A 27,863-nucleotide genomic window follows, 5' to 3' on the forward strand; every position below is an offset into this window, starting at 1 on the left:
GTTTGTTTCAGTGTTAAGAACGCTTCTGGACCGAAAGCATATGTGTACAAGTTTGCCTAATGAATGTAATAACATATCTAAGCCTTATGTGAATAGTCAACCAAATTATGTCAGTGTGTGGGTGTTATGTTGACGAGTTGCACAACGGATTGATCTGACAAGTACCCTTTGGCTCCTGCAAAAAGCAATTTTCACCCCACACTACTACAAAAGCCAGACAGACGCTCCTAACGTACCAAAAAGAAATGCCAGAAAAACTTTAAGCAATAAATATTTTCTGGAGTCGTCCGCTGTAAGGAAAATATTTATTGCAAAAATGTAAGAAAAATCAAATGAAACTTTCATTTATAAACTGATAGACAAATTTCCGGGTTCTTTTCGGAACAGGAGGTTACCTCTTCTGGATAGGAAACCTGTTAATGACATTTATATACAAAGTGTGGGAAAGCTCTTTTATCCCTTTTCTTTAAGAATCTTATTTACTTGGCAGAATGGCAGAGAACTGCGCCTACTGAACTTGAATAATTCTCCGATTGAATTTTTCTAAGTACTGTCGAGGCTGTCGCTTCAGAAATGTAATGGAGTGACGTGAATGAAGTATGCTATATCTAATGGAGGAAAGATGAGTCTCACCTGCGCTGTAGCGCACAATACCGTGAGCTACGAAGACTGCTTCCTGCGTCGTTTGCTGCTGAAAAATAACAAAACTATCTCATTCCATCTGGATTGTTCTTCACCAATCGAACTCTCACTATGCCTTGATGAAGTCAAGGACTGCTGTCTGGCCCCAGTCTAGCTATTGGCGTGGTGCACCAGTCAGATAACCAGTCCACCATGATGCCACTCAATGTTTGCTCGCAGGCGCTAACTAATACTGTGTCTGTGTTCACACTGCACATTAAATGTCACGGCCAACACAGTGAACAAATTCTTAATCAATGACTCTGAGCACTATGGGACTTAACATCTGTCAAATTCTTAATCACGAGCGACTCAGTATAGAGTATCATTCCGATTCGCTAGAGACAGAGGTGCTATCCCAGTGAAGTACTGAGCACAGACTTTGTTCCTCACTCTCTGCGTACACGCACGAGCGCAGTCGCTCCCACTATGTGTTCCCGCTACAAGGGCGTCACCGAACCGACTTCCGTGCACACAAAAATCATCTACTGTCTTTCCCTCACTCCTGTGGCTCATTGCGTCAGAAATGGTCCAACAATCAGCGTTACTCTTACAGATGGGAGAATGGCTAAGCCAAACACCCGGAAATATATAGCATCTGCGTGAGGCATTTACTGTCCACTTGTGAGAACTCTGAAACTACGCATTAGGTCCATCAAAAAAATCGTATGCTGGGGCTCTCCTAAGCAATATAGTGGGTATTGCTTTTAAGGTGAACATGCAGGCCATTATTCCTTTCCTCTGGCAAAAACTGTTTTGGTCCATGGGCGGTCGGCCGGCAGGCATAGCTGTGTGCTAACTCACCCTCCTATGAACTTTCCAGAGGGCTTGTTGCTTCTGCTGAACCCCAACTCCTGTGGCCGTTGTGTCTTGAATGTCTGTGTACGCCAGCCTCGACTTTTTAATCTCGGTGTGCACTTGCGATTTATTTATTAGATTTGAGTATTGATTAAATGGAAATATGTAAAATTAACTCAGCCCTATCGAGTTTGGGCTCGAATGAAACATCTTGATACCCAGAATACGATGGTAAGGTCGGAATATGCAAGAAATGAAGGTCAGGAGACCACGCCACATTACATATCCCCCCCCCCCCCCCTTGTGACAAAATTTATGTCTGCGATTTGTCAATGCCAAGGAAAACATTGACAAAGTCAGGCAAAAATTGTTCTTTCGGATTTTCCAATTAAGTTTCTCAGCCATTCTTAACAATTTTTGTAATTATTTATTTATAGCTATTGTTCCTATATATATATATATATATATATATATATATATATATATATATGTGTGTGCATGTGTGTGTGTGTGTGTGTGTGTGTGTGTGTGTGTGTGTGTGTGTGTTTTTTGTAGCCTACCACTCCTTCATTCTTTTATTAGTTGTGCATCATTTATTGTTTGTGTGCATGTTGCAGTGTACTCAATGATACAAGAAAATTGTTAGCCAGTTTTCTATTTCTCTTTCTTTCTTTTAATTAATGTGGTAATTTGTTGATTACTTAATTATCTTTTATTTAGTGATTAGTATAAGATATGAGGTTTCTTTTGCCCCTTTGTGTCTTTTCTATTACTGTTCTTTCCATTCGCATGCTGTTAAATGACTCACGTGGTAGATGCCAATACACTTACCTGTTTTTGGGTTCATTAGCTCCATGGCATTTTCGTGAGCGATTCTGGAAATTACCATCAGCTTTTTATAGTCTGGAAAAAATTACGGCAATTATTTTGGCTCTTGTGTGAAAGGTAATGAGTCTTTACGAATACTTTCTGACCCAAGGTGAAGCGTTTCTTTGTGGCAAACTTTCCTTGGGTGATCTTACATCTCGTTGCTGCTGACCGAATGTTCCGTAAGGCAGAAGCGACGATTTGTCTGTGTTTTGTTTTCATTTGCGATACTCTGCTCTGTTCCATCATGATCTTTCACTTGATTCTCGTCAAATATATCGCTAAGTCCCGTCAATAGTTCTTCATCACCCAATTATTCAGCAGACGGAAGTGGTGGCAGTTCATCCTCACTTTCAGAATTTTCCCCCTCTATGCTGTTTTCCCAGGCTCTGTAGCGTAATTCAAGTGTATCTGGTGCTGACTCTTAATCGGAAATTTTCGTAAGTCCCTGTTTATCTGTATTGTGGCTATTGTCAGTCTTTTCTAATTTTGATTTATCTACTTGGAGGAAACGAATGTTCTGTTTTGATTGTGTTAATGGGTGGACGTTAGTTTGCCTAACCTCTTCCGTATTTTCCTGACAATCTTTACGATTTAATTATTCGCACCCCGGTCTTGCCAGATGCTGTTTCTGGCATCGTGACCGCTTTCAAAGTACCCTTGACCGTTGGCATTTGGTTCCTAAACCCATATCCGCCACTGTATGAGTGTCCATTACCATTCCTATCCCGGTACCAATTATTCTGGTTCCCGTTTCTATCCCAATTACCTCCATTATGCCACTGTGCTGAGCTGTTAAATTGCCTGAAATTAGTATTATTAGGATTACTATTATTATTAGAATATTCGTTCCTAGTCCTCTCCTTTTGCTGTTCCCTTTCCTTTCTTTTTTCTTTCATCTCGTTTTCTTTAAACATGAGTTCGAGCTCCTCTTTGAATTCCTCGGTATTTTCATTTTTTGCTACAGTCGCCTGTTGATACTTTACCGGTAACTTCATTCTACATAGACGTATCATCTCTCCGTTACTGTATGGTTTATCTAAGCATTGATTCTTTTTGTCCATTGTGTCAAAGAATTTTACAACGCTTTTTTCCACTGAATTTTCATATGGTGTCATCTGAAGTAACTCGTATTTCATTTTGTTTTGCGCCTCCTTAGACCAATATCTTTCGAGAAATGTTGTTCTGAACTGTAGGTAAGACGTACAGGTAGCAACGATCTTTCGCATCACCTCCGCTACTGTCCCTGACATGTGTGCACAAATAAAGTCAAGTGTGTGAGCCGAGCTCCTATGATTTGGCAAGCCTACCTGGAACTGATCGATCAATTTTCGTGCATGCAAGCTACCGCCTTGTTCCTTGAAATGTAGGAATTTTCTGTCAAAAAGTGATCTGTATTGTATCTACTCATAAATCCGGATTTTGCCTGATTCATAGACTCAAATAATCTGTCATTCCTTGTGTTGTCTTGCCTATTCTCAGGCAATCCACTGCCTGTCTGCCTATTCTCAATTTCCTGACCCATATTCGCATTATATCGTAACACTGGTGAACAATGTTGTTCGTTTGTCCCTACTCTCGTCGTTCGCGGTACTGTACCTGCGCTACTGTTATATTGTGTCATCGGGTTTACTGGTTCAGTCGCTTGTCTTTCCATTGGTATCGGCTGACTGTATGTGTCCCGTTTTTCTAGACGCTGTGCCTGGTTCCGTGGCGTGTCATGTGTCACTTAAGTCGGGGCCTTCTGTTTCGACTTCTGCGCAAGTGTTACTTCTGGTCTTTGTTCTACTTGAACTTTCTTAGAGAGCGCGTGTTCATGTACTGAATTAATGCTTGACGTATCGGTTGTTTCGCTACAGGTGTAATCGGTTTCGATCTTTTCTTCGATATTTTGTATCAACTTCGTTCGAAGCTTTTCAAACTGATCTTTGTTTTTAAGTTTTATTTTATTGATCCGCTGGTCACACTTTTTCAGTGCAACTTGTGCGACCTTGCTTTGAATCACTTGTTCTTCCGAAATTTGTATTGCTGTTCGAGTGGCCTTTTTCGCCTTGTCCATCTTTTTGTCAATGTTGACGATGTCCAATTGAACCTTATCCACGTCAGTGCGTATTTGCAGCTGCCCTTGTGTTAGTACCTGGATTCTTTCCCTAGATTCTTTCGCGTCTTCATTTATCTGAGTGATCTGACTACCAATTCTGGCGATCCTTTCTTCCATCTGGATTTTAACCTGTTGAATCTGTGTCTTAATCTCTTGTCCTAGTTTTCAAAAAGGTTTCTGCTGTGTTTCTCACCTTGTGAAAACCAAACTGATTGTTACACAGGAGAGTGAGTTTTTCGAAGTAGCTGCTTATTTGTGTGTGTGTAGCAGTACTTCAAATATCTTTGAAAATATTGGCACAATTCAGACTACTCTGTAGCTATGGGGATACTCTTTGTCCCTGGAATAACTTTTGATACCTTGAATGATTCAGAAATACTTCAAATTATACGCATTTATTAAAAAGAAAAGCTAATGGTGTAGAGACTGAGTGTAATGACTTTTTAATGATGTAATTTGACAACAAATAGCAACTGGTACTTTTAGAATGTGAAAATTTGGAGATAGTTTTTATAATATCAGCAGACGTGTTAATATCCCATTGAAATACATGTTCACCTTACACTGGGGCTTTAATCAGGTCATTGCTCATGAACTTGTTGGTTTAATATTGTTTTCTATTTCTTAAATAGAGTTTTAAAAGTAGTGATTTCATTCCTCGGCGTCTAGCAGAGTTGCTTGTGTGCATTTTAGTGTGCTCTTGTTTTATTATTGGCCATGCTGCCTTGAATTTATTTGGGGCCCTTTCCATATAGTTTTCCACTGCCAGTTTTAGCCATGAGGAGCTTAGCTTTGCAGAATTTTTGGTATTTAAGATAAGTCCTATAAATGTTCTCCCTCTGTTCTGTCCTTTGGGTACAGGCATGCTTATGCACCTTGTACAGTATGAGCATGTTTTCTCTGATTTTCTAAAGTTCTTCGGAGAGCTCGTTCAGCCTTTTATTTTTAGGTGCATTTGGAGATTTTTTTTTTTGCTGGAGAATAAGAATACCATAAATCTGTACATTTATTTAGAAAGTTATCAGAGCTCATTTCAGCTCCCCTCTTCGCCAATTGGCAATTACATATCAAGTCCCAGTTTGCACTACCTAGACTCTCAACAAACAGTCTTGTGTACTCTTCCTTTTGACGTCTTACCAGTACCACTTTAGGCTGCTCGATTTTAATTGGTTGCGTCTTATGAGGTGTGAGGAGCATGGGCTCATGATCTGTCAGACCCTCTCCTGCAAGCCTGAGTGTGAAGTCTTCCCTATGGAAATTCACTGCAATAATGTGTATGTACACATTCTTATGTGTAGTACAATTACACACATCAAAAAATGTTTTGCATCAACTAAGTTCGGAGAGTTCCAAAACCTGTACACAAAATTGGAATAGAATCAACATAAACATCATTTCTGCTCTTTTTATTGTTCATGAAAACCACACATTGCATATTGTACCACCATGCAGCGAGACCTACAGAGGTGGAGGTCCAGACTGCTGTACACACCAGTGACTCTAATACCCAGTAGCACGTCCTCTTGCACTGATGCATGCCTGTATTCATTGTTGCATACTATCCACAAGTTCATCAAGGCATTGTTGGTCCAGGTTGTCCCACTCCTCAATAGCGATTTGGCGTAGAACCCTCAGAGTGGTTGGTGGGTCACATCACCCATAAACAGACCTTTTCAATCTATCCCAGGCATTTTTGATTGGGTTCATGTCTGGAGAAAATGATGGCTACTCCAGTCGAGCGATGTCGTAATCCTGAAGGAAGTCATGCACAAGATGTGCTAGATGGAGGCGGGAATTGTCGTCCATGAAGAAGAACGCCTCCCCAATATGCTGCCAATATGGTTGCACTATCGGTCGGAGGAAGGCATTCACGTACCGTACGTTATGGCATTTTTCATGATCACTAGCGGCGTACGTCGGCCACACATAATGCCACTTCAAAACAGCAGGGAACCTTCAAGTTGCAACACTAGTTGGACAGTGTTTCTAAGGCGTTCTGCCTGACTGGGTTGCCTCCAAACACATCTCTGATTGTCTGGTTGGAGGAATATGCGACACTCATTGGTGAAGAGAACATGATGCCAATCCTGAGAGGTCCATTCGGCATGTTGTTGGTTCCATCTGTACTGCGCTGCGTGGTGTCGTGGTTGCAAAGATGGACCTCGCCACGGACGTCGGGGGTGAAGTTGTGCAACATGCTACCTATTGTGCACGATGTCCTGTGGCTGCATGAAAAGCAGTATTCAACGCGGTGGCGTTGCTGTCAGGGTTCCTCCGAGCCATAATCCGTAGGTAGCGGTCATCCACTGGAATAGTAGCCTTTGAGCGGCCTGAGCAAGGCATGTCATTAACAGTTCATGTCTCTCTGTATCTGGTCCATGTCCGAACAACATCGCTTTGGTTCACTCTCCTGGACACTCTCCTTGTTGAGAGCCCTTCCTGGCACGAAGTAACAATGCAGACACGACCATCTAGGCATGGTTGAACTACAGACAACATGAGCTGTGTACCTCCTTCCTGATGGAATGACAGGAACTGATCAGCTGTCAGACCCCCATCTGTCTAATACGTGGTGCTCATGCACGGTTGTTTACATCTTTGGGCAGGTTTAGTGATATTTCCAAACAGTCAAAGGGACTGTGTCTGTAATAAAATATCCGCAGTCAACAGGAATTCTGGGAACTGGGGTGATGCAAACCTTTTTTTGATGTGTGGATTTGTATAATATAGGTCCAATGATACTAGCTTATTCGGAAATGTTGTAACTAGCCCCTCTGTGCTTGCCATTTCTGTATTGAAATCATCACATATAGCAATTAATGGCTTATTATTAGAGATTTTTTAACTACTAGCTCCAATTTTTCAAAAAAGAACTTTATTTGTCACAGAAGCTTACATCTCAAATAGAGAAGAAATACGTAATAAATGACCAGACAAACATCAGCAACCAGGCTGTATTTAAACGAATAAAACATATTTTAGGGAAAGAACAACCCACTAGACACCACAAAATAATACCACAAACTAGACAATACCCCCACCCTGGATCGTACACCACTGTGTCATAATAAAGCAATAACTTACACACTCAGTAGTCGAGACATGATACCTTCACACACACACACACACACACACACACACACACACTAGTCGTAATATATAAACACTAACAGCGCGATAGCAGATACTCCCACTATTACCAAAACAAACAAAAGAAGAACGCATCTCCTAATAACAAAACAAAACACACAAAATGGCGAGGCGACACTAGTACTTCTCAACACAGAAACGTGAATATTTAGTATAGTGAAAGCGCTGGGTACTAAATACCGGAAATATACACGTGGATGAACAACAAGAATAAAGTAAACAATAAAAAAAATCGTTAGTAACCATAAGAATTGAAACTGTTTTAGTAGTAAGTAAAGCATATGAACTGTTCATTATCCTTGCAAACGAAATTGTAAAGAAAAAAACCATATTGTCACAGTGGCAACTGAAGATGGTTTAGAATAATGCGAACTGCGTTTGTCTTAAAAAGACTTCACTGCAGTTGCAAAAAACAGCAATTAATCTATAAAACTTGCGTATCGGCACCTGCGGAAAAATGAGGCCAAGAAAGGAAGAGGACAATATGTATACGAAATGGAAGTGTACATGTGCCGATTTCCCAAATGCGAGAAAATGAGAAATCGCTGGTTAGCAGTAGTACCCAGAAAGGATTTTGTGCATGCACATCATGTGAGTAAATGACGATAAATTTGTCATGTGTTATTTGTTTCCATCGCATCACATATGTCAGCTGTTTTTAAAAACAGTTCTGTCATATCTTTATATCTTCTTAATTTAACTCCATAGCCTAAAAGATTAATACCATGCTGGCTGTAGAATGTTAGGCGTTAGAGTAAAAGCGTTGTCAAAGGATAGTGCTATTACAACACGACGTGGCATGGACTCGACTAATATCTGAGGTAGTGCTGGAGGCAATTGACATCATGAATCCTGCAGGGTTGTCCTGAACAGCACATTGCAAGGCATCCCATTTGGAAATTTATGGTATGGTCTTATGGGACCACACTGCTGAGGTCGTCGGTCCCTAAACCTACACACTGCTTAATCCAACTTAAACTAATTTACGTTGTGGACAACACACATACCCATGCCCGAGGAAGGACTCGAACCTCCGACGGCGGGAGCCGCACTGACCATGGCAAGGCGCCCAAGACGGCGCTGCTACTCCAAGTGGCAAAGCATCCCAGATATGCTCAATAAATGTTCGTGTCTGGGGAATTTGGTGGCCAGTAGAAGTGTTTAAACTCAGAAGTGTGTTCCTGGAGCCACTCTGTAGCAATTCTGGACGTGTGATTTGTCGCATTGTCCTGCTGAAATAGCCCAAGTCCCTCGTAATGCATAGTGGATATGAATGGATGCAGGTGGTCAGATTTGTCACTTGTCAGAATCGTATCAAGACTTATCAGGGGTCCCATATCACTCCAGCTGTACAAGCGCACCATTACAGAGCCTCCACCAGCTTGAATAGTCCCCTGCTGACACGCATTGTCCATAGATACCTGAGGTTGTCTCCATACCCAAACATGTCTGTCCGCTCAATACAATTTGAAAGGAGACTCGTCCGACCAGGCAACATGTTTCCAGTCATCAACAGTCCAGTGTCGCTGTTGACGGGCCCTGGCAAGGCGTAAAGCTTTATGTCATGCAGTCACCAAGGATACACGAGTGGCTCTGAAAACCATTATAAATGATGTTTCATTGAGTGGTTCACATGTCGACACTTGTTGATGTCTCAGCATTGAAATCTGCAGCAAATTGCGGAAGGGTTGCACTTTGGTCACATTGAACGATTATCTTCAGTCGCCGTTGGTCCCTTTCTTGCAGGATCTTTTTCCTGCCGCAGCGATGTTGGAGATTTGATGATTTAGCGGATTCACGATATTCACAGTACACTCGTGAAATGGTCGCACGGGAAAATCCACACTTCATCGCTACCTCAGAGATGCTGTGTCCCATTGCTTGTGTGCTGACTATAATACCAGGTTCAAACTCACTTAAATCTTTGGTAACCTCCCGTTGTAACATCAGTAACATATCTAACAATTGCGCCAGACACCTGTTGTCTTATATAGGCGTTGCCGATCGCAGCGCCGTATTCTGCCTGGTTTCATTACCTCTATATTTGAATACGCATGCCTATACCAGTTTCTTTGGTGCTGTAGTGTATAAAATTCCTATGAAGGTAAATTGTTTTCACGATACCAAAAGTATTCTGAACTCTGTTAAAAGCTGCGCATCTCCTGATTTTGAAGATATGGAGCACTTATGTGAGATAATACTTGGTACTTTATATATGCTTATTGAAGACGCTGATGATAAAGGCTTTTATTAAAGTTTGTAAAGCTTTAAATACATCTCAGGCACATACTAACATACAAACAAGACAACTTGCAGGTTTTCTCTCATATTGAAATTATTTATCTAGCTGCTTACAGGTTCATGATGGAATCTCGAAACCCGCTACATAATGTGCCATCCAAGCACAGTTCCTTTTGATCTACCTTTTCCTGTAATGCTGCTACAGAACCGCTTACTTTGTATGGTTTGTGAGTTCCATCAATGTAGCTACCATTGACTTTCTTCATGATTACTTCTACATCCACTCTAAAAATTATTGTTACCTGTAAATATTTGCTGTTCCACATTTCCTTTGAGCTGGGACGTATTGCTACCTTGAAGAGTTCTTGTAATTGCCATAAAATACATTTTCCTTTCTCAGTTCAATTTTTCCTATCGGTACTTTTACTTATGTTTTGATATTTTTTGGTATTCTGTGGATAGATGTAATCAAATTTGGTTTTAATGCTCTGGAGAAATCCTTGAAAATGACCAGTTACAGCCAATTAATGTAATCCAGGGCTCCATTCTACTGTAGATAGTATTGTCTGAAAATCACGTAACATTTCCTTACGTACGACCTCTTTTTACATACATAGTTACAATGCCAGGAAACAGCTGGTTGACTATAAACTAATCTTGTATAAAGTTCCACAAGTAACCGGCGTTCACTGGATTAACTGCAGCTCTTAGAAACATTGCCGTGAAGAGAACAAATTGGAGGAGGAAAGGCTGGATTTCATGACTATGTTCTTCTGTTGCTGAGTTAAATATAATTTTCTGTTTGTTTTATGCTATTGTCTTTATTTATTCATTGATGCATCATGTCCCATAAATCCAATACTGCTGAAGAAGTCAAGATATATATTAACGGCCAGAAGGCATAACATGTGAGGTATTCAAATAATAAATTATGTCAGGAGAAAAGCAGAAAAAAGTTTATGCATTCCTTTGTAATATCCAGTTGCCATTTTCATCTACTACTTTATGCTAAGCATTTATGTTGCATTATTCATTTTAGAGATTATGTCAACACCCTGGAATTAAAAAAACTGGTTAATATGAAGAATAGCGTTAACTGAAAGTACAAGGATTCTCATAAAATACTCAAGTGGGTACTGACATAGTCTTTTGTTTCTTCTAAATATCTTGAGATTTCTGTTTTTCTGCCTGATGTCTTTAATTGACAAGCTAGATTTCTTAGTGAAAGTATTCTGGCAATTTTTATATGTTTCCACTTCATTTATCTCTGGAATGTTTTAAAGGATAAGTGGATTCATAGAATTATAAGAATATCGTTTTGGAGAGAGATTTATCTTATTCTGTCTGCCCTCAGTAAACTTTCTCCTGTTACTCATATAGTAAATTCTCTTTGAATGGTGAAGCTGAGTCACCACTTATGATTCTAATATCTGAACTTTGTCTCTCCTTTAATTAAACATCACCAATGAAGATAGTTTATCTCTGCCCTATGACCATTATAGGCAGATAAACCGTTTACCATTGAGTTCACATCCGTTTCATGAAAAATAGCAGGAATTAGTGCAACGATGCTTAATTTACGCTATGCCCTTTTTAGTTGTGACTGTTATTATGGGGAAAAACCGAAGCTGGACAGCAGTTACCTCAACCAGTACTTTTAGTATAGTCAGTATTATACAAAATGAAATAAATATTGAAATAGCCACAAACAATGACGTCCTAACTATTTCTACTAAATATTAGCACTCTAATTACTCGGTAAAGTTTAAAAAATTTCTGTGAGAGCTAAAATAACTTAATTGTGATACTCACTTATAACAATGGCCTGCAGTTATGTTCCAATTTTCATAAATACAGCCAATTCCCCTTTCCTTATATTACGCATGCAGTAATTTGATAATGACTATCATTGTTTTGGTGGAGTTGTTCAATATCTGCGACTTCTCCAAATGATGTTTTGTTGCACACAAGGCAGCTGTACAACTACTTTCTGGTTCATCACTTATGTGTAGTTGTATGAGGAGCCCGTATTTCTTATGTCTCATGCTTGGTATGTTTTAATGAAAAATATAACTTATTTCGATAAGGTATTCCACATAGTTAACAGTGAACACAGTCTAGTTTCAGGAACTTTGCATTGCAATTCGTGTGCAACTTTCTTCAGCTGATACAAAGTTTGAACATAGGTTTACCTCAGTGAAGTTTGCATAGTAATCTGTGCACAGCTTCCTTCCACTGACACAAGGAAATAGCTTTGTTTCAATAGTGAGACAAGCATCTCAGTATCTTCTATTGTATTGCTGAGTGTGCTGTTTATTAGACTGTCTTTTGTAATACTTTACTGATGGATATTATCATACAACTTTTCTGTGCTGAAAAATAAGTTTTCATTTACTTTGTGGCTCGAAAATATTTACTATTCTTTTTATCATTCTTGATAGATATTTTGATGTTTATTCCAATGTGATACATGCTAATGTTATTGAACCATACAACTATCTATAGGATAATTATGGTGATTTATACAAATATAGCTATTTCTGAAATAATTTTGAGCTTAAACAACCTACTGAAACTAGTTTTCATAGATTCTGTGTTTCACATATTAAGCAGTGTAGAAAGAAAAATAGGAAATAAGTGTCTTTTGATTAAATGGATAGCACATCTGGAGAATTTTCACTGAAGAATATAAAAGTCACATAAATGTTTTGCATTTAAAGCCCTACAGACCTGGAAAATCAGGGAAATGAAAGATGTTGGTCATATTTTCTGATTTAATGAACAGTGTCTCAGGAAATACTCTATTTTGTCAAATATTATGACTCTGATGTGTATTCAGCACGCTTTGAAGTATAAGTGGAGATGAAAATGTACTAAAATAATTTGGAAAATAAATTCTTATATTCTTTAGGAGTCCTGTTTTTATATGCAAGAAAAGGTAAACTCCAAGGCGAGGGAGAAATAAAGAAATTATAATTATAGTTTGTATTCATGCCTATAGATACATATTTGCAGTACACTGACAAGACTATTTTGAATGCTCATAAATCATCGAGCAGTTTCGTGCCATTGTTTTATGTAATGGTATGAATTTCTTTAGTTAAATCACAAGGCTATCTAGGAGAAGAAAGCATTGAAAAACCGCAGCATTTTTAGATCTGAAAGTCTTGAGGACCATACACTCTAGCTGCAGTGTTCATCACAGCGCAGTTCTGGTAAGCCTGTGACGTCACGGGGATACACGCAGCCCCGTGGTGCATGTGGTACTGGGCCACACCATACATCATCGTCTCTGGCAAGAGATGGGGAGGGAGGCCACTATGAAAACACTGGTTATGACAAGGATGGTGCGCTGTGTGCTGCCACTGCTGATGGGGATGCAGTCCTGAAAGCACGATGGGAGAAGGCGGAGCTCTGAGAGCCCAGCTGAAGAAGCAGACCATCATAAACAGAAACTGGCTGGTGTATGCTGAGGTGTGAAACGAGAGTAGCCCAGCACCATAATTTCTCCCGAGGGGCTGAGGGTGAGGGTGGACACCACCACACAGATGGACCCTCCCTGGACACTAAAGAGATGCTGGAGTCCATGGAGGGGATTCCATAAGAAGACGGAGAAAATACACCAGCTTCAGCAGCAACATTCGGCCGTGACTTCTTCTCGACGTGACTTCCTGGCCTTGCTCTTTTGTAGGATGAGCAGCTTGACTGCTTTACTTACATCCTCCAAACTTTTTTTTTTTTTTTTTGCTGTGACATCTCGTTTCGTTTCTTCTGATCTCAAGGTCACTTGTAATAATTGCTGATTGCTGGCTCCGATCTTTTAGCATCGGAATTCCGGTAATCTGGTGCAGCTCAGGGGAGGTGTAGTGCCTTGTTTTGAATTGTCTACAGTTTTCTCAGTGACATATCAATACCTTGGGTAAGATGCAGTTGGGTTCGTTGTTGATAAAAACTTCTTCTGCCGCCCAATCTATGCACTTTCACGACTCTGTTTATCTTGGCAACATCCCAAAGTCCGTTACTCGTCACCTGTCTTTGAATATGGTTCGCACAGTAATTTGTCGAGGGTACTCATCCTTCAAACTGATATAGAACTCTGGGCCAATCTGGAACAGAGAGGCATTCGTTTTATTCAGTGAATTCAGAAAGGACAATGGCATCAGAATTGGGCCCATTTCTTCTGTCATTTGAGGGGATACTCTCTGAGAGAAGGTCAAGATTATGGTTTATTGGTGTGATGTGAAGTCATACGTTATCCACCATTTAAGGAGTTTTTGGCGATTGCGTTTTTTCCACGTCTTCCCACTCTACAACAGACTTTCCATGTGGTGAGCATGCACACCCACTCTATGAGGAGAGCTCCTGTGTGCTGCTACCCATGTGTGTTAATTGTTGTGCCATCACTCTCCATGCTCACTGGATTTCCTTGTTTATAAGAAGGTAAGGAAAATCCAGTAGTGTAAGTCCCTTGCTCATTTGTCCTACAGCAAATCTTGTCACCCTGCATCTACAACATCTAAGTTCGCCTTTCCCTCACCACCTCTCCTCTCCCTATTCCCTGTGGTTCCCACACCCATCGCTCCAGTTGCCATTTCCCCTACATGTTTGGAGAAGTGTCCCCCTTCTTTGGCACCTACTGGTGATGGGGTAGCTCCTGGGACTTGTTCTACCGGTGTCTCCTAGACTAGAGACCTGCTGCCACAAGTCAGCTGAAGGACCCACATTCTGTGTGCCCCAAGTTTGCCTGCTCACTCTCAGTTCCAGATCTCGTTGATGCCTGCTCTCTCTCCAGGCCCTACCCTCTTTGGACTATGAAAGAGATGGTGGAGGAGGAGGAGGAGGAGGAGGAGGAGGAGAGTCGGAGGAGAAGGTGAAGCAACTTAAGTCCCAGAACAAGGCCCCTCCTCTGCCCTCACAGGAGCTGTCTCTCCCTTCGCGACCTGAGTCTGACCTCTCGTTTATTGATGTCACCCTGCCCTTGTTAGTGATGTATGTTGACGCAGTGGCGTGACTGGCTCTGGCCTGTTTGCCTCTCATTTGTATTCCTGTTCTGTGCTTATTCAATGGGACTTTAGTAGCTACTGCTCTCACCTTCCTGTCTTCCAGTCCCTTAATTTCTTTTATTTTGCAACTTGTTTTGTACTCCAGGAATCTCATTTTACTGGTGGTCATTCTCTAACCCTTCAGGGTTCCATTTCGTCTGTCAAAACCCAGTTGGCCCTTTGACGGCTTCTGGTGGCGTTTGCATGTTGGTCCATATGGACATTGTTAACACATGCCTCTCTTTAAGGAGACCCAAAACGATCCATGTCTTCCATGTTAATTTTAGCAAATAGAAGGAACATTTTTTCTAAAATCATTAAACATATTGCATGTTCAGTGAATATTTCTCTACAAAGTTATAGTGCCATGTTAAGAAATATTTATTGGTTTTTGTTTTACAATTTTTTTAAACATATGCTTATTTTTTTCTCTAAAATTTTGCACTTTTTCTTCTATAACTCTTTAATTATACAATATTTTTTTTTACAATTTGTTATAAAAATGATGGAAAAGAAGTAAATAATATTGTGTATAAATTTCATTGATATACTGTTAGCACCTTTTGAGGAAATGTTCCTCGAAGATGAAAATTTTCAAGTTGCAGGAAACAGCTTCTAAAGTTTTTAATACATACCTGCCCCATATGATGGATTATCAGCATCCTCTTCTTTCTCCAGTGTTAATTTCCTTTTCACTGGTCTTTTCTTCCCTTTTGCCACATGTTGTAGGCTTTTGTCTCTTCTTCCTGCACCTTTTAGTCTTTCTTCATCAATTGGATGCATTGTGGAAATAGTGTTGTGTCCTGGTTGGAAACCTAAATGTTTCAGCACATCACATTTGATAATGTTTCCTTCATTGTATGTTGCCACTGCATGATACACTCCAAAATGCAATGTTTTTATCTGTACAAATACTCTTTTGGGAATTCTAATCCAAATTAAATTATTTAAACTTTCATTTGGATTTTGTGTTTTCCCATGTAAACACTTTCTCAATAAACTTGACTGTGATAAATCTATGAATATGGACTTAATTACATCAATTACAGCATTTGGTAGACTGTTTTTATGGGCATATTCCTTTCCTGATTGGTACTTACACCATGAGTCACTCCCTGTGGGGCACAGCACATGTTGTGGGTACTCATTTCTTGATGCAGTATGAAAAAATAATGCCCATACTGCTGTCCTCATATGCTCAATGCTTCTTGTATTTTGCCTAATTGCACACCCATCTGTGAATCTTCCTCTTCCTCCAAGGGTCTTACCATCACTAAGCTTCTCGGATCCTAATGTCTGCTTTAGTTTGCGCAAGTGAGCCCCCGTGTGCTTCTGCACATGTCCACTGCACTCCTGTTTTTTAATGTGAATTTCATTGCCATAAGGCTTGAGTTCCTCTACGGCTTTATATCCCTTAGAATCACAATCTCCTAGGTAGTTAGTGTATCATACATTATACCACTCCTATGATCTGGAAAAAATTGCTTTCATTCCCTCTACTTCCATCACTCCACTCGGGCCGTGAAAATTTGCTTCACAACTTTCACTGTGTTTGTCCTTGGTGTTGCCCTTACATCTACAATGTTTTGAGAGAATAGCAATATCAATTACTTTGCAACTATCTCCATTGCCACAACTTCATTTAGAGATTTATTACCTTTACATTACCATGATCCATCTAAAGCAACAGCTAAATCTCTACAATTCCCATTATCTGTCACAGCTTCTTCAACTGCTTTCTTCATTGTTGCTTCAGCAATATCTTCAGCAGAAGATCCCACCAATTCAGTATAAAATCCAAACTCGGTTGGTGGTTTTGGCAAGTTCATAATTCCACATAACACTGTCCCTGCAGCACTGCCCTTGTCAATGCAACACAAGCCATACACTAGCTTAACATTTATGTCATACACCTTCTTTCCACTATTACCACTACGAGGAATACTGTTAGAAAACGAAACTTCTGCAACACATTTGTTACACTTCAATAACATTTTATGAGCCAAATCAACGTGTGAAGCTATTTTCCATTCCAGTCCTCTTTCTTTGCAAACTCGGCATAGTATGTTATGTATCAAAATGTTAGAGAGCAAGGAAATGTTAATTATTTCATTCACATCATTACTGTCACTTTCATAGTCTTCAAATTTTTCTTTGCTGTCACAATGTTTCTTGCTGGAAGAAGTTCTATCACATTCATTTGGAGCAGTCGGTGTAGCAGTCTCAGCGTCATCTCCCTTCGAAACAACAAAATATTTCTTCTTCCGCTCATTGTGCCTTTTCTTAAACACTCGATTGCTGAAACAGCGCATATTCATATCCACAAACCAAATACGCAAAACAGGTACGAGCAAAATTCGTCAAATGCACAAAATTGAACAGTTAAACAACACAAAGCAAACTCCACAAGCCAACACACACGGTCTAGCGTTTATGTTTACCGATATGAGCAGTCACTTGTCACAGAGATAAAGCCATACAACGTTGGAAAACAAAACACTTTCTAATTCCGCAAAGATACCCTGCTTGCAGCCAGCGAGCGGCGCCGTCAGAGGTGACACACCAAGTCGCTACAACCGTTTACGCGGCGCGTCAACTTTGCAGCGATAATAAAACACTTAGAATTCACTTAGAAGGGTGAAACTTGATTTGTTTTATTCAGAAGCCTCCAAATAATTTTATAATGAAACAAACCAAAAAACGTTAATTTTGTCATTTTCATTGTACCGACTCGCCTTAATACTACATTGGAAGCAGTTGTCATCCACGTCCACTTGGACTCTGCAGTTACAGTTTGCAATCTCTACCACCCTTCTGTGAGGCCATCTATTCCCCTTCCCATAATTGCCCTCGTTCAGCAACTCCACCCTCCCTTCCTGCTCCACAGGGATTTCAATGCCCATCTCACCCCCTTTGGGGTGGTGCTGTTTCATCTACCGCTAAGATCCATTCCCTTCTCCCTTCATTATAGTGGTCGCCACACGGTGACCTCTGCAATAGCGACCACATTCCGTCGATTCTCTCATTCCCTTCCCAACTCTGATGGCCAGGTTACCGTGCTGGGTTTTCCGTCATGCTGACTGGCTGTTGTATATCTTCTAGGGCGTGTTTACCACCTCTTTCTAAGGTTGTATTTATGAAGTTTTTCGTGACATGTCCCAGTCGATTAACTAATGAGACCTTTGTCGCATTTATCACGTATCCGTGATAATGGGACTAACAAAACTCGAAGGAGCAAATTAAAATTAAATTCTGCCCACAAAAGAGAGGCCCTGGGAATGCGGATTTCAGCGATTAAGGTAGGAAGCTGCTGCGATGCATGCTTATATGGCCGCGTTTGGCGCCGTCTCTCTCCCAGTAGATAATCTCTTTTCCTTCCAATTAACATCCTTCACGAAGAGTGAATTTCTATAGGAAAGATGAAAATTTGAACAGCAAAGTGTAAAATAATTCATTCAAATTCTGTAAGGCTGTATCAGAGGATAAACAAGTTCATTAAAGAGTACGCACATAAATGTAATTTAATTCTAAAGTACCGATACAAACAAAATTTCGTGTTTGAAAATCTTTTTTTTTCATAATTTTGCTACACGCTGTTCACAATGGAGTCAAATGAAATGGCCAGTGCTGAAAATTCATAACAAAATGCATTACGTCAAGATGGTGGAAGTCCCAGCCTGGCAACAGTTGAAAGGAATGCACCAACTCATGAACTGGCCAATGGCTACCGAAACAAACATGATGACACTGGTAATATAGCTAATCATGATGTCGCTTTTACGAGGCTCGATGAGACAGTTTCTCAGTTCTCACCGGAAAACATTTCTTAAAATAGTGAAACTGATGCGCGCGCAGCGAAAATTCCTTTGATTATTTTCTCGCGACGTCGTGAACGCAAGAACAGGAGACAGTTCATGAAAGCAATGCAGATACTAGTGAGACACACAATTTGACACAGCTCATGCAACTACTAACACAACAGGTTACTCAGCAGTTTCGCAAGACACCAGAAAAGATACAGGGTGGCGCACGAAATGTGTTACCATTTTGTTTTTGAATATAAATTTTATTGTCAATACAATCTGAAAGGAACATATACTACAATGAAGAACCGTCCATGGAGATTTGTTCTAACCCAGCACAAGCTCAATATGTTCAGCATTTCGTTTCTTAACTCCTTTCAAACGAACATTGAAGTTAGTGATTACCCTACAGCACATGTCTTCTGTAATTTCACTGCAAGCTTTAAGAATAAGTCTTCTGAGCTCCATTAAATCACGTGCACGTTTCGGGAAAATTTTTTCCTTTAGGTACCCCCAAAGAAGAAAGTCACATGGATTGAGGTACGATTGAGGGACGTAGCGATCGTTTCGTACGTGCCAAAAAAGAATAAAACGGTAGTATTATTCTGTATGATGCACCATGACAGTAGCTTGTCTCCTGAAGAGCATAAGAAGCCTGAAGTAATATTACATTACAACAAAACCAAAGGAGGAGTTGTCGCAACAGATAAACTTGTCAGCACTTATTCCTGTAGAAGGTGTACTACGAGATGGCCTGTTTGTTTGTTCGTTCTATAATATGCTAGGCATTGCTGCAATAAATTCTTATGTGTTGTATGTTCACATTAATCCTCGCTACAATCAAAACAAGTTGTACACAAGTTGGCTATTTCTAAGAGAACTTGGATATGGGCTAATAAAACCAATGTAAGAGGAAAGAATGACTAAAAATATTCGTAACAGAATCAAAGTAAGTTAAGAAAATATTGCTGCAATGAGTTCAGGAGGAAAAAAAAAAAAACTGGAAGCAGAGATGGTGCAAAACGTGGGACAGTTGTCATTCCTCTGCCAAGAGCATGCTAATATTTACTCCAGTAATTGCGTACACGAACACCATACCTTTAGAAAATGAGTTAAATATAGTTCCTCAAAAACAAACATAGCAATTAAATTTTAAAATAATTTTTGTGTACAGTTAAAGTTAAAATTTTACCTAAAACATGCGCTTATATGCAAGAACACTGATACAAACACTATTTTGAAATACCATTTATGAACACTACTTTCTCAACCTACAATTTTATAAAACCTTTTTTGTATTAAATATGTTCAATTAATGGTAAAAACTTCTAACTTCTATTTTTCTAAATAAATAACTAAATACAAAATATATTTCAAAGGATCATCTCACAGTATACAATTTTGCAAAATTGCAGGTATAACTGACCAATTTACAACATACTGATCTTTTAAATCAAAGTTACGATTAATCACGAGAGCATCCGGTAAGTGCCAAATTGCAATTCTCAACATACTGATCTTTTAAATACAAAGTTACGATTAATCGCGAGAGCATCCAGTAATTGCCAACTTGCAAAGCAAGCCCCTCTAAAATTACCGTAACCTACCACTTTCTATTTTTTTGTCTTTATTGTAATTTTAATCACCTCATACAAGGCGGGCTGGCAGCAGCACATTACGCTGCTCTTCAGCCTTGAGTGGTACAATAACATGACATATAGGTGGCACAGATAATACAATAAAAACGGCAGGCAAAAAATGTAGATACGAAAAACAATAAACATGAAGCCGTTCACGCTGGACGAGAAAAAACGCTAACATTTGTTGACACGGCGCACAGAACACGGATGACGGCGACGGCACACGTGAACAGTGGAGGCGTGATGGCGAAAGAACACTAAACACAAAACGAAGGCACAAACACGAGACACTGATGGCGATGATCTCTGGCGCGCGAAAGTCCACTGAGTGTGTACGAGTCCGGGGACCTGCCAAGAGAGGAGGAGGGGGGGTGGGAGAGGGAGAGGGGAGAGCAGAGATGCTATGGGCAGGGGAGATAGGGGGAAGGGAGGAAGGGGGAGGGGAAGCCCGGGGCAAGAGGGATGGAGGAAGGGGGATGGGGGAAAAGGAAAGAGAAGGGAGGGGAAGGGAGGGGGGTGCCTAAAGGAAAGAACACAGGAAGTGGGGGGAGGATCAAAGTTGATAGGAGGGGTAGATGGAGGGGAGGAGGACATCATCAGGGAGGGGGAGCTGGCGGAAACCACCGAGGAGAGGGTAAGGAGGGTGGAAAGATGGAGACCGGGGGGGACGTGGGAATAAGGGCGCGGCAGCAGGCAGGGGCAGGAGAGGGTGGGTGAGACAAGCGGGTGAGGAGGATCGAGTTTACGGGAGGTGTACAGGATCCATATCCTTTCAAGGAAAAGGAGAAGGTGGGGGAAGGGGATGAGATCATACAGGATCCGCGTGGGGGAGGGGAGACGAAAGCGATAGGCGAGGCGGAGAGCATGGCGTTCAAGGATTTGGAGGTATTTGTAAAAGGTAGGGGGGGCGGAGATCCAAGCCTGATGGGCATGACAAAGGATAGGGCGGATGAGGGATTTATAGGAGGATGGTGGAGGGGTCCAGACCCCATGTACGGCCAGAGAGGAGATTGACGAGACTGAGTCGGGAGCGTGCCTTGGCTTGGATTGTCCGGAGGTGGGGAGTCCAGGAGAGGTGACGGTCGAGGGTGACACCAAGGTACTTAAGGGTGGGAGTGAGGGCGATAGGACGGCCATAGATGGTGAGATAGAAATCAAGGAGGCGGAAGGAAGGGGTGGTTTTGCCTACAATAATCGCCTGGGTGTTGGAGGGATTTGCAGGGTACCTTTTTTTTTCTTTATTGTTATTTTAAACCAGTACAACAGGCAGGCTGTCAGCAGCATTCTAAGCTGCTCTTCAGCCATGTTGTTGTTGTGGTCTTCAGTCCTGAGACTGGTTTGATGCAGCTCTCCATGCTACTCTATTCTGTGCAAGCTTCTTCATCTCCCAGTACCTACTGCAACCTACATCCTTCTTAATCTGCTTAGTGTATTCATCTCTTGGTCTCCCCCTACGATTTTTACCCTCCACGCTGCCCTCCAATACTAAATTGGTGATCCCTTGATGCCTCAACACATGTCCTACCAACCGATCCCTTCTTCTGGTCAAGTTGTGCCACAAACTTCTCTTCTCCCCAATCCTATTCAATACATCCTCATTAGTTAAGTGATCTACCATCTGATCTTCAGCATTCTTCTGTAGCACCACATTTGGAAAGCTTCTATTCTCTTCTTGTCCAAACTATTTACCGTCCATGTTTCACTTCCATACATGACTACACTCCATACAAATACTTTCAGAAATGACTTCCTGACACTACTATATCTATACTCAATGTTAACAAATTTCTCTTCTTGAGAAACGCTTTCCTTGCCATTGCCAGTCTACATTTTATATCCTCTCTACTTCGACCATCATCAGTTATTTTGCTCCCCAAATAGCAAAACTCCTTTACTACTTTAAGTGTCTCATTTCCTAATCTAATACCCTCAACATCACCCAACTTAATTCGACTACATTCCATTATCCTCGTTTTGCTTTTGTTGATGTTCATCTTATATCCTCCCTTCAAGACACCATCTATTCCGTTCAACTGCTCTTCCAAGTCCCTTGCTGTCTCTGACAGAATTACAATGTCATCGGCGAACCTCAAAGTTTTTATTTGTTCTCCATGGATTTTAATACCTACTCCGAATTTTTCTTTTGTTTCCTTTACTGCTTGCTCAATATACAGATTGAATAACAACGGGGATAGACTACAACCTTGTCTCACTCCCTTCCCAACCGCTGCTTCCCTTTCATGTCCCTCGACTCTTATAACTGCAATCTGGTTTCTGTACAAATTGTAAATTGCCTTTTGCTCCCTGTATTTTACCCCTGCGACCTTTAGAATTTGAAATAGAGTATTCCGGTCAACATTGTCAAAAGCTTTCTCTAAGTCTACAAATGCTAGAAACGTTGGTTTGCCTTTCCTTAATCTTTCTTCTAAGATAAGTCGTAAGGTCAGTATTGACTCACGTGTTCCAATATTTCTACGGAATCCAAACTGATCTTCCCCGAGGACGGCTTCTACTAGTTTTTCCATTTGTCTGTAAATAATGCGTGTTAGTATTTTGCAGCTGTGGCTTATTAAACAGATTGTTCGGTCATTTTCACTTCTGTCACCACCTGCTTTCTTTGGGATTGGAATTATTATATTCTTCTTGAAGTGTGAGGGTATTTCGCCTGTTTCATACATCTTGCTCACCAGACGGTAGAGTTTTGTCAGGACTGGCTCTCCCAAGGCTGTCAATAGTTCTAAGGGAATGTTGTCTACTCCGGGGGCCTTGTTTCGACTCAGGTCTTTCAGTGCTCTGTCAAACTCTCCACGCAGTATCGTATCTCCCATTTCATCTTCATCTACATCCTCTTCCATTTCCATAATATTGTCCTCAAGTACATCGCCCTTGTATAGACCCTCTATATACTCCTTCCACCTTTCTGCTTTCCCTTCTTTGCTTAGAACTGGGTTTCCATCTGAGCTCTTTATGTTCATACAAGTGGTTCTCTTATCTCCAAAGGTCTCTCTAATATTCCTGTAGGCAGTATCTATCTTACCCCTAGTGAGATAAGCCTCTACATCCTTACATTTGTCCTCTAGCCATCCCTGCTTAGCCATTTTGCATTTCCTGTCAATCTCATTTTTGAGACGTTTGTATTCCTTTTTGCCTGCTTCATTTACTGCATTTTTATATTTTCTCCTTTCATCAATTAAATTCAATATTTCTTCTGTTACCCATGGATTTCTACTAGCCCTCGTATTTTTACCTACTTGATCCTCTGCTGTCTTCACTACTTCATCCCTCAAAGCTACCCATTCTTCTTCTACTGTATTTCTTTCCCTCATTCCTGTCAATTGTTCCCTTATGCTCTCCCTGAAACTGTGTACAACCGCTGGTTCTTTCAGTTTATCCAGGTCCCATCTCCTTAAATTCCCACCTTTTTGCAGTTTCTTCAGTTTTAATGTACAGGTCATAACCAATAGATTGTGGTCAGAGTCCACATCTGCCCCTGGAAATGTCTTACAATTTAAAACCTGGTTCCTAAATCTCTGTCTTACCATTATATAATCTATCTGATACCTTTTAGTATCTCCAGGGTTCTTCCATGTATACAACCTTCTTTTATGATTCTTAAACCAAGTGTTAGCTATGATTAAGTTGTGCTCTGTGCAAAATTCTACCAGGCGGCTTCCTCTTTCATTTCTTAGCCCCAATCCATATTCACCTACTACGTTTCCTTCTCTCCCTTTTCCTACTCTCGAATTCCAGTCACCCATGACTATTACATTTTCGTCTCCCTTCACTATCTGAATAATTTCTTTTATTTCATCATACATTTCTTCAATTTCTTCGTCATCTGCAGAGCTAGTTGGCATATAAACTTGTACTACTGTAGTAGGCGTGGGCTTCGTATCTATCTTGGCCACAATAATGCGTTCACTATGCTGTTTGTAGTAGCTTACCTGCACTCCTATTTTCCTATTCATTATTAAACCTACTCCTGCATTACCCCTATTACCTTCAGCCATAGGATACACAATGAGAGATAAACACGGAGAAGACCCGTAAGTCGTGGAACAATAACATGACATAGAGGTGATACAGACAATACAAAAAACGGCGGGCAAAAAATGGAGATACAAAAAACAATAAACATGAAGCCGTTCACGCTGGACGATAAAAACACTAACACTTCTTGACACGGCGCACAAAAAACGGAGAACGGCGACGGCACATGTGAACAGTGAAGTTGTAACTGCGAAAGAACACGAAATACAAAACGAGACACACACACGAGACACTGATGGCGATGTTCTCCGACGCGCGAATGTTCACTATGCGTGTGCGAGTCCGGGGACCTGCCAAAAGAGGAGGAGGAAGAGGCATACAGGTTACCTTTTTTTTTTTTTTTTTTTTTCTTTATTGTATTTCAATTCCCCATCGGGGCGGGCTGGCAGCAGCATATGCGCTGCTCTTCAGCCGAAAGACATAGAACAAAACAAGAGAAGACATTTAAAAACAGCAAAGGAGAGAAGAAGGCGAACATAGATATAAAAAGGGAGAACATCATGGAAGGCAATATACAAAAAACGGGGTGACTGTAAAATGGAGATAAAAAACTGTTTAAAAGTAGCACACACAAAAAGCCACACACTGCGACGATTAAAAGAACACAAGGCACAGTATGACTGGAGCATAAAGGTGTTGACGGATGGCATAGCACACAGCGTAGCACTGACGGCGAACCTCAAGGCAGTACACAAAATCACACCTCTTGACGCACACGAGAAACAGCACAAAACACAACACTGACGTGGCACACTGATGATGAGCAATACAGAGGATCTGCCAGGTTCAAGGAGATGAGGGAGACCTGAAGAAGGGAGGGAGGGGAAGAGATGGGGGAGGGGAATGGGGGGCGCTCGGAAGAGGGCCAGGTAGGGAGGGATGTGGGAAGGAGAGAGGCAAGTATGGGGTGCAGGGTCTCAGGGGAGGGGGGGGATGGAGGAAAATCCGCTCTGGGAGAAGGAAGAAAGAGGAGAAGGGGGCCCTGGGGAGGGGGGGGGGGAACAAGGCCGGGTTATAGTAGGAAGGAAGGGTATATGTCACGGCGAAGTTCGTCATCCGGGAGGGGAAGGCGTTGGAAATTGCCCTGATGAAGGAGATGGAGGGTGTGGAGGTGGAGAGAGGGAGGGATACAGCGATAGAGGCGCGGCAATGGGCGGGGGGTGGAGAGGAAGGAGGAAACCAGAGGGTGGGGGGGATCAAGCCTGCGAACAATGTAAAGGATGCGGAGATGTTGGAGGAACAAGAGGAGGTGGGGGAAGGGGATCAGTTCATACAGGAGCCGTGTGGGGGAAGGAAGGCGGATACGGAAGGCAAGGCGGAGCGCATGGCGTTCAAGGATTTGGAGAGCCTTGTAAAAGCGAGTGGGGGCGGAGATCCAGGCAACGCTGGCATAACAGAGGATAGGACGGATGAGGGATTTGTAGGTGTGGAGGATGGTAGAAGGATGCAATCCCCATGTCCGGCCGGACAGGAGTTTCAGCAGGCGGAGGCGGGAATGGGCTTTCTGCTGGATGGTCAGGAGATGAGGGGTCCAGGTGAGGTGTCGGTCAAGGGTGAGGCCAAGGTATTTCAGGGTGGGACAGGTTACCGCCGGAGATGGTTGTATATACCATTTGCTATGAAAGGTGACAACGAGTATGAAAGGTTCCCGTCGTAATCCTACAAAGCCGCGTTCATTCATACTAACTTAATTACAGTATAAACATATGGAGGCAATGAGGTGAACTTTGCTTTAACTACTCTTCCACGAATCTTCAAACTGTGGAAATAAACTCGATTGCCACGTTATGCAGTTATTGAACGACATGCCACGGAGCTGTTGCTTGGCGTCGACAAGAGATGGCAGCGCAGTAGCTAGGCTTGCAGTTCCTGCTGTCTCTCTTCGTTCTGAACGCAGTTTTTTAACGGTTATCTTGAAGAAAGAGGGAGCTCAGTGTGTAAGACAAGTGTCCACAACGCATTCACCACATAAAAGCAACAGACTAGCCCTGTAACTATAAAAGCCTGTTTCCAGCAACGGCAGCGGCAAACGTCTTCCGAGGTGACGCGGCGTCTCGCGGAATTGGCGTTCCCACGTGACTACGATCGGCGTAAAGCCAACACCGCCCACCCCAGTCGTACAAGTTTACATGCCTATCAACACAATGAACAGTCCTAAACAATGTACTATCAGACGAAAGATATTATTCAGATAGTTAAGAGAGTCAAAAATTTAAAATGTGATGAGAGACTGAAATCTAATCATGGCTAAGACTTTTTTTGTAGGAATAGCGAAAGATGGATGCATACGTGGAACCGAGTTTCCGAATCCAGATTATAGACTTTAACACACTGCATACCGGCTGCCGCGCCGCTGTTAATGCTGCTGTTCCCGGGCGCTTCCGTAAGACGCATGCAAAATGAGCGGCGCCCTCCTTGTTTGAATGCAGCTCCGTTCACTGGTGTCTGATGCACATGAAACTTGGCAGACGTGTTTGTCTGGTGTTCCAATATTCTCTGGAAACACACGCCTTAATGTAACGGTACAAAACTGGCAGTAGTTCAAATGCCTCTGAGCGGTATGGGACTTAACTGCTGAGGTCATCAGTCCCCTAGAACTTAGAACGACTTAAACCTAACTAACCTAAGGACATCACACACATCCATGCCCGAGGCAGGATTCGAACCTGCGACCGTAGTGGTCGCGCGGTTCCAGACTGTAGCGCCTAGAACCGATCGGCCAGCCCGACCGGCACTGGTAGTAGGGTCTTGTTTAATTTCTTTTAAGATGCGCTGCGCGGCCCTACAACGTCGTACTGGAAATTTCTTTCTCTACTTCCCACAATAGTCCGTATAGTACGTTCTTTCATGTTCCCTGACAATCAACTTGCTGGATTCTTAGCAGGCGTTCGTTTTGTGGGTCGGATTGCTTCAGTGGCCTGCACAGTTTCTGCGGCACATTCTAGAGCAGTTGTCCAGGCACTTGCAACTTCTTTCAGGGACGTTCAGTATATATGTAAGTCTAGATATACGCTTCTGTATACTTCGTATGCGTTAAACAAAGCACAATTTATTAGTAACAAAACTACTTCCATTGTCTATTTATTGATCTTCCGCATTACTCCACAATATGAAGGATTAGCTCTGTCTGCAACTTTCATAAATTCATTATCCAGCACAATACACTTTGTTTTATGTATGATTTCCGCTTGCAGTGTTTTTTTCTTCATGGAGCAACCATGGATGGGTTGGGTTGGGTTGTTTGGGGGAAGAGACCAAACAGCGAGGTAATCAGTCTCATGGGATTAGGGAAGAACAGGGAAGAAAGTCGGCCGTGCCCTTTCAAAGGAACCATCCCGGCATTTGCCTGGAGTGATTTAGGGAAATCACGGAAAACCTAAATCAGAATGGCCAAACGCGGCACTGAACCTGTCGTCCTCCCGAATGCGAGGCCAGTGTGCTGACCACTGCAACCGTGGACGCATCGCGAATTGTTGTTAGCATTCTCACC

This window comes from Schistocerca americana, chromosome 11, assembly GCF_021461395.2.
Source record: "Schistocerca americana isolate TAMUIC-IGC-003095 chromosome 11, iqSchAmer2.1, whole genome shotgun sequence".
NCBI classification, from domain to species: Eukaryota; Metazoa; Arthropoda; class Insecta; order Orthoptera; family Acrididae; genus Schistocerca; species Schistocerca americana.